The following is an 8970-nucleotide window of genomic DNA, read 5'->3' on the forward strand; positions in this document are numbered from 1 at the left end:
TATTCCTTCTAATAAGAGTGGATTGGAGTTTTAAAATAAGCAAACAGATAATAAAAATAAAATAATAATAATAAAATTTTATACCCCTTTGTACGATCTTAGGTCATCATTCCATTAACATCATATAGATAGTTTTTTTTTTTTTAAATGAATAAAATAAATTTCATCTTTACCATGCATCATTTCTCTTTAGATAATAAAAACATGATAAAGATTAGGCAAAAAAAAAATGACATGCATTCTAGATTAGCTCATTAATTTCATTCATTTTATTTTACTAGCTAAGGAGGATTAGGTTGCAATACGTATAGAAAGTTAAGAAAAGTGAATGCTCTAATATACGACAGTATCTATGCTTTAAAGAAAAACCCAAATTAATATATACTATGGTTGGTGTCGCCACCGGCCCGAAACGGGCTTTCGGCATTCGCGAAGGATGGTTGGACTCGTTTATTTGTTTAAAAATGTGGATTGCTAGAATGACTTATTCTCAAACTGAGATCTCGTCAAACGAGCAATTTTATTAAAAGGCTCACCAATCCATATTAATCCCAAGCGGGACCCTCCATGGATTAGTGGTTTTCGCAAAAGGAGGGTTCGTGGAGTCGCCACCAATGTTTTACTCAAAACATTGGAAAAAGGGATAAGGCAATTGATTTAAAAATCAACTTTGGCCACTACAACCAGAGTTGGGTAAGGGAGTCGGTTACGCGTGGGGAAGGTGTTAGCACCCCACAGCGCCCCTTTCGGGTTCCCTATGACAGATTATTTTTAAAAGAACAGTATAAAATTACTAAATTACCCCTATTTATTCTAAGCAATTATAAATTGACTATCTACATGATGACAGTTTTAAATATGCACACAGAAAGCAGTAAAAGGAAGGATTGAAGGGAAACCTCTTGAAGCGTGCTTTTATATTGCAAAGAACTGGGAAGCGTTTTGGCGTTCCCTCGCTCTACAAGCCCGCTCCTCGCTCTCCTAGAACAAAAATGACTACGGAAATCCGGAGGATTTCCCTTCGACTAGGTTCGAATCTCCAAGCTAAGTGCTCGGAATTCCAGAACTTCGTCGGATCGACTCCCAGAGAGATTTCTAGGGCAGAACACTGCTCAAAAACCCCAGAATACTCAAGGAGGGAGTCAAAACTGAGTGAAAAAGTGTGGAATGACGTCCAATTGACGTCATATTTATAGGGAATAGGCGCAATACGGCCTACAGGGGCAATACGGCCGTATTGAAATTTTTGAACTTCAATACGGTCGTATTGAAGTTCAATACGGTCGTATTGAAGTTCAGAAATTTCAATACGCCCGTATTGAGTTCGCTGCGGTTGTATTGAAGTGTCAATACGGTCGTACTGACTTCAGTACGGCCGTATTGAAGCTTCAATACGGCCGTATTAAGTTCAGTACGGCCGTATTGGGCTTTTTCCCTCCACTTCTTTATTTTGAGCTATTCTAAGACCTCTAGACCTACAGAGAACCCTCCTAGGGCCTTCGAGGAGTCCTTCTGGCTGATTATCCTTCAGTCTTCGAGAGTCTTCTAGCTTTATTTCCGACCCGGACAATTTTAGGGGTCTACAGCTGCCCCCCCTTTACTTAGTCAAACGGTCTTTTGGTGTACCGGCTGACAAGTAAAGGAGTTGACCCAATTGTCCGGGTGATGTGCCGTCCTTCTGACTTGTAATGTCTTCCGGTGGAAAATTGTTGAGTAGCCTCTCCAGGTTGTTGCATACCTCGGCGCTTCTGACAACCTCGGTAGCTGAGTTTAACACCAACGTGCCTCTGACGACGCTGATGGCTGAGTATTGTCTCTCCAGACCTTGAGTATTGTCTCTCCAGACCTTGAGTACTGTCTCTCCAGACTTTGTTTGAGTATTGTCTCTCCAGACTTTATTTGAGTATCGTCTCTCCAGACTCTGAGTACTGTCTCTCCAGACTTCGAGTACTGTCTCTCCAGACTTCGAGTACTGTCTCTCCAGACTTTGAGTATCGTCTCTCCAGACTCTGAGTACTGTCTCTCCAGGCTTCGTTTGAGTATCGTCTCTCCAGACTTTGTTTGAGTACTGTCTCTCCAGACCTTGTTTGAGTACTGTCTCTCCAGACTTTGTTTGAGTACCGTCTCTCCAGACTTCGTTTGAGTATCGTCTCTCCAGACTTTGTTTGAGTACTGTCTCTCCAGACCTTGTTTGAGTATTGTCTCTCCAGACCTTGTTTGAGTACCGTCTCTCCAGACCTTGTTTGAGTACCGTCTCTCCAGACCTTGTTTGAGTACTGTCTCTCCAGACCTTGTTTGAGTATCGTCTCTCCAGACTTTGCCTCTCAAAATGAGGTAGTTGAGTATAGTTTGTCTCCACAGTCCACAATGCTGCTTCGACGGTTTGTTTTTCTGATTTTGTGCCGCTGAGGGCTGGATAATGCAGGGATCCGTCTAGGGGATGTGCAGTCATTCATAGGTTCTTGTGTCCCAACTTGCATTGCTTAGTTGGTACCCATGGGAATTTTTGACTCCTTGGGGTGTAGACACAGATGCTCTTTTTCTCTGAGTTGAGCGATGCCTTATGTTTGGCTGACGTCCTTTGACGTTGGTGGAGTATCCCGGTTCATCCTTATTCGGGTATCTCTTTTTGATTTTCTGATTTTTGCTGCCTCTGTGTAGGCTGTTATCCGCTGGGGATTCTGGATGTTGATTTTGATTAGCCTCTTCTGTTAGGCGTATCGGCTTGACGTTCGATGTTTGGCTAAGAGCCGGATTCCACTTGGGGAATACTTATTGATATTTTTGATTTTCTTCTCCTTTTTGCAGGGATGCCTCTTGAGTAGGCGATTGGGGATTTGGGGATCTTATTGTATCCCAGAGTATTATTTATGAAGCCTCTACAGGCTTAGCCTCGCTCAGCGTTTTGAGTCGGAGAGCTATCTTCCACTGAGGAAGTGTTAAGTCCTTTGACTTGTATATACTGTTTGGATGATCGCACTTCCATTGGGGATTGCGTCGATTTTGCTTTGATAGCTCTCGCTGGGGATTTTTCCGTGAGCTTGAGCTGAGGTTCCCTCTGGGGAGTATTATTTCTGCGAGCCTCTCCAGGCTCAGTTATTCTGCATACTGTGGAGGATGTGGAGTATTATTTTGGTAAGCCTCTCCGGGCTTAGTTATTCGGTATTGTTTGTTGGATTTTCTATATCCTTGCCTTTTTTATTTTCGGCTTTTTCTGTACTTTGCCTTTTCTTCTGATTTGGCTTTTTCTGTATTTTGCCTTTTTTATGTTTTTGGCTTTTGCTGTACAGAAATTAAAAGTGCTAAAGAAATTAAATTCAGTTATTATGAGAGAGTATTATTTCGGCAAGCCTCTCCAGGCTCAGTTATTCTGAAGGAGTATTATTTTGACAAGCCTCTCCAGGCTCAATTATTCTGTGGGAGTATTGTTTCGGCAAGCCTCTCCAGGCTCAATTATTCTGTACGAGTATTATTTCGGCAAGCCTCTCCAGGCTCAATTATTCTGTACGAGTATTATTTCGGCAAGCCTCTCCAGGCTCAATTATTCTGAGAGTATTCTTTCGGCAAGCCTCTCCAGGCTCAGTTATTCTGAGAGAGTATTATTTCGGCGAGCCTCTCCAGGCTCAGTTATTTTGAGAGTATTCTTTCGGCAAGCCTCTCCAGGCTCAGTTATTCTGTATGACGCTGTTGATTTTCTGAATCTTTGCATTTTGTTTGCTGCTGTCATACACAAGCAATTTTCTATTTTTCTATTTTATGCAGTTGCCTCATGATAAGGTCTTTGAATGTGCAACTAATGTGTGTGTGATGCACAAATGCAATGCAATTTTTTATTTTTGTTCATTTATTTAGAAAAGTGAGTGGCTCTCCCTATCCTCTTCTTCTTGGAGGACTTTCTGTCATTGACGCGAGGGAGTATTTTTGTGAGCCTTTATGCAGGAGATTATGGATTTTACAGGAACCCCTCCAATTTTCTTTTATTGACCGATTATTAAGAGTTTCGTACAATTTTTAGAAACATCAATTTAAAGGCATAATCACAAGGTCAAGAAAGAAAAGAAACAAATGGATATTTTATTGATATTCACAAATGTTTATACAGAAAGATTTACAAAGGGAATTTCTGAAGAATGGCTGGCCGAGGTGGGCTATACATTTTTGGCTTAAACAATTATATCTGTAATTGCTGCTCTTCCCGTTTCCCTAGTTGTTTCGGGTGAGATGCCTGAGCCAGGAGTGTAGATACTGCAAGACGCTTGCTTCTAGAAGATTATCACTTGAACCGCCTTTCGGTTTTCGGTTCAAGTGATCGTTGCTTGCTTTGCTTTTACATCTTATTCTTTTGCCCCCTAACTTTTGCCTAGGATGTATCCTAGCGGGGATAATTTGCCTTTGTCTTGCCTAGTACCCTTGTACTGGCGGGCTTTTTGTTTTGCCCTAACTTTTGCCTAGGATGCCCTTTTTGGGTTTTCATCCTAGCGGGCTGATGCAAGCAACGTCTTCAAGCATAATACTTCTTTACCACGTCAGCGTTGACTGGGTATCGAAGTTCTTCTCCGTCCATGTCTGTGAGAATCAATGCTCCTCCGGAGAAGGCTCGTTTTACCACGTATGGTCCTCCGTGATTTGGGGCACACTTTCCGATTTTGCCCTTTTTGAGTTGGTAGTAATTTCTTCATTACCACTCTCCCTCATAGTAGACTCGAGGGTGGACTTTCTTGTCAAAAGCCTTTTTGATCTTCCTCTGATAGGCTTGACCATGGCATATGGCGTTCAGCCGTTTCTTTTTGATAGGGTTCAACTGGTCATGTCGGCTTTGAACCCTTTCTGCCTCGGAAAGTTTTGTTTTCACGATTACCCTTAGAGAAGGTATCTCGACTTCGACGAGTAAAACTGCCTCCATCTCATAGATGAGGGAGAATGGAGTAGCTCCTGCAGACGTGCGTACTGAAGTCCTGTAGCCATGAAGAGCGAAGGGTAACATCTCATGCCAGTCTTTAAATGAGACAACCATCTTTTGCACTATTTTCTTGATGCTCTTATTGGTTGCCTCGACTGTCCCATTCATCTTTGGCCGATATGGGGAAGAGTTGTGTTGGATCTTTGAATTCTTGGCACAGTTCTTCCACCATTTGGTTGTTCAGATCAGTGATGATTTATTTCTCCATGCTTCCACTAGATTATTCTAAAATCTTTTGGGACAAGAGAGAAAAGAAGGGAAAGATATTTTTTATTCTGAAGTTTGTGTTTTAGAGGGGATTATTTTATTTTTTGAAAAATGGTTTTTGTAAGAATGGTTAGCCGAGGTAGGCTTATGTGTTTAGGCTTGTTCGATTAAACACTTTATGAAGTTAAGCACATCTTTGTTATTAATGATTGTGCTTTGACAACTTGGATAGCTTTTCTTGAGCCCTTTGTTGAATTCAATTGATGGTACCATCATGGATTTATTTTTGTTTTTCTTTTGCCCTAACTTTTGCCTAAAACATCCATTTGTGGAGTTTTAGCGGGCTTTTGTTTTTGTTCATTATTTTGTAACCCTAACTTTTGCCTAGGTCACCCTTTTGTGGGATTCCTAGCGGGTCTTTTGCTTTTATTTTGTAACCCTAACTTTTGCCTAGGTCACCCTTTTGTGGGATTCCTAGCGGGTCTTTTTATCTTTAGGATTTCTTTATCCATGATGGCACTTATTGAGGCCAAGAAAAGGTGCTCCAAGTTGACACACACACTTCCACATAAAAATGATGTGGGTTTATTATTATTAAGATGATTTTAACCTCATTCATGTTTATTCAAACAGGGTTAAAAAATGTAGTTTAGAATTTTATTATAAGCAAGAAAAGAAGCAATGAGAAAGAATGATTTTATTATAATCATAGTGGAAGCGTGTGTCCTTATTTCATCACTGATATGGGTCCCAATGTTGACCTCTTTTATCTCTCGGCCATGCCCCAAATTTATAGTCTCCAATTTCTCTTGACGAGCTTCTTGATCTAGCAATCTTTGCAGATCCGGAGAAGTGGTTTCCTCATCACTGTCCAACTCAACCCATTCACCTTCGGATCCCGGTCAGAGCGAACAATTACAGACATAATTATTTTATTGGTTCTGTTTAGGTTTAGAATTATTAATGTTAATGAGGAAAGAGAGAAAAGAACAAAAAAGAGAATAATGTGAAAAATGCCTCTTTATTGATATTTTAAAAAACTGTAAAACCCTTATTTACATGAAAAGGTTCTCATGATCTCGGGTACTGATCATGAGTCCCTTAAAAGAAAAGAAAAATATGAAGGGGCCCTATCGTGGCTTGTTCTTCTCTACTCCTGCTTTGGTAGAGGATTCTTGCTCACGTCGGGCGCTGTCGAATCGAAGGTGACCCACCCGGCATCAATAAGGCTTTGGACCTTATATTTGAGAGCTCTACAGTTCTCCGTTGAATGCCCCGATGCCCCCGAGTGGTATAGGCATTTATCTTGTGGTTTGTACCACTCGGGATAAGGTGGATCAATCTTCTTTAGTGGAACGTAAGCTAGAAGACGTGCTTCCAATAGCTTCGGCAGGAGGTCGCTATATGTGGTCGGAAGTTTATCAAACTTCTTCACAGGGTTGAATTGCGACTTTCCTGACTTCGAAGTGGAAGAAGATGAGGAAATGGTTATAGCATTGACTCCTCCTTCCCTCTTCTTCCCAAAGGTCTTCTTAGCTTTAAATGATTGGGAAGGTTTAACTAGCTTCCCACTTTTCAGCTCTTGTTCCACTTTTCCTTCAACATGATGGGACTCATGGTCACTGTGCTCAGCCCCTTGTATGTTGTGGTGACGCATGAGTTCCATCATTTGCGCCATTTGCTCTTTGAGCTGTGAGAGCTCGGCTGTAAGCTCCTTATTTCGTTCCTCCAACGCGTCCATTTTCTTGTTGAGCTGAGAGAGCTCGGTTGTGAGCTTCTTATTTTGTTCCTCTAGCGCTTCCATTTTCTTGATTTTCTTTGCGCGTGTGAGGACAGAGAGATGACCAGCCACTTTCTAAAATGAATGTTTATTCTAATTAGCTTATTTATGATATGAATACACTCTTGATGTGAGCTTGATAATCTTTCATCTTTGAGGCGCTGCCTTTTTAAGATGAAAGTTTATCACCCTCCCTAGGCTATTATCTCTCCACAACGGAGAATCTCAATAGTCACGGGTCTCTTTCACTCACATCGAGAGGGTATTAGTGAACCTATAAATGATGATGAGGATGCATGAGGTATTATTGATAATGATGCCTATGCTCCTTACTTTTATTATATTTTCACACATTGTCTTTCCTCTCATGTCATGGTTTTTTCATGCATGGGGATTTATTCTTAGACCTTATCACGAGGTTATTTATTAATGCACAAACAATTGCACATAAGCATTTACACAAACAATTCACTCATCCACGAACAGTCACGAGCGAATCACGAGGTAGGGGTCTCCTGCAGAAAAGTGCATATTCAAGGAGGATCTAACTGTTCTCACTTGGTCAAAGGCCCCCAAGGTGCCCCCATTATAGGGACCCAATTCCTCTCGTCGTAAGTCGATGGAAAGTTCCAACGCACTGTCGGACTCGAGTTCATGGTTATCACCTTGAGTGATGTTTTCCGACAACGGTCTACGGGCACCTATAGACCCATTCGACAACCGGCCGTACTAACATCCACTCCCTATGGTTAATCACTCATGCCCCCGGGTATAGAGGGAACTGTTGTGTGCAAAGGTTTGTGTGCAGTTTTTATTTCAAACAATTGCGTAAATTTAAAAATACAACAGTTATTAAAGCCAAATAGATAAACATGTTATCATACAAGTGAGGGGTAATAAAGTAATTTTTAACTATTATTTGTTAAAAATAATCTGTCACTAAATGGGACTGACTCTCGAAGCTTCCCCAGTGGAGTCGCCATCTGTCGCCACCGGCCCGAAACGGGCTTTCGGCATTCGCGAAGGATGGTTGGACTCGTTTATTTGTTTAAAAATGTGGATTGCTAGAATGACTTATTCTCAAACTGAGATCTCGTCAAACGAGCAATTTTATTAAAAGGCTCACCAATCCATATTAATCCCAAGCGGGACCCTCCATGGATTAGTGGTTTTCGCAAAAGGAGGGTTCGTGGAGTCGCCACCAATGTTTTACTCAAAACATTGGAAAAAGGGATAAGGCAATTGATTTAAAAATCAACTTTGGCCACTACAACCAGAGTTGGGTAAGGGAGTCGGTTACGCGTGGGGAAGGTGTTAGCACCCCACAGCGCCCCTTTCGGGTTCCCTATGACAGATTATTTTTAAAAGAACAGTATAAAATTACTAAATTACCCCTATTTATTCTAAGCAATTATAAATTGACTATCTACATGATGACAGTTTTAAATATGCACACAGAAAGCAGTAAAAGGAAGGATTGAAGGGAAACCTCTTGAAGCGTGCTTTTATATTGCAAAGAACTGGGAAGCGTTTTGGCGTTCCCTCGCTCTACAAGCCCGCTCCTCGCTCTCCTAGAACAAAAATGACTACGGAAATCCGGAGGATTTCCCTTCGACTAGGTTCGAATCTCCAAGCTAAGTGCTCGGAATTCCAGAACTTCGTCGGATCGACTCCCAGAGAGATTTCTAGGGCAGAACACTGCTCAAAAACCCCAGAATACTCAAGGAGGGAGTCAAAACTGAGTGAAAAAGTGTGGAATGACGTCCAATTGACGTCATATTTATAGGGAATAGGCGCAATACGGCCTACAGGGGCAATACGGCCGTATTGAAATTTTTGAACTTCAATACGGTCGTATTGAAGTTCAATACGGTCGTATTGAAGTTCAGAAATTTCAATACGCCCGTATTGAGTTCGCTGCGGTTGTATTGAAGTGTCAATACGGTCGTACTGACTTCAGTACGGCCGTATTGAAGCTTCAATACGGCCGTATTAAGTTCAGTACGGCCGTATTGGGCTTTTT

Source organism: Cajanus cajan, chromosome 5, assembly GCF_000230855.2.
Source record: "Cajanus cajan strain Asha chromosome 5, NIPB_CcT2T_4, whole genome shotgun sequence".
Taxonomy (NCBI): domain Eukaryota; kingdom Viridiplantae; phylum Streptophyta; class Magnoliopsida; order Fabales; family Fabaceae; genus Cajanus; species Cajanus cajan.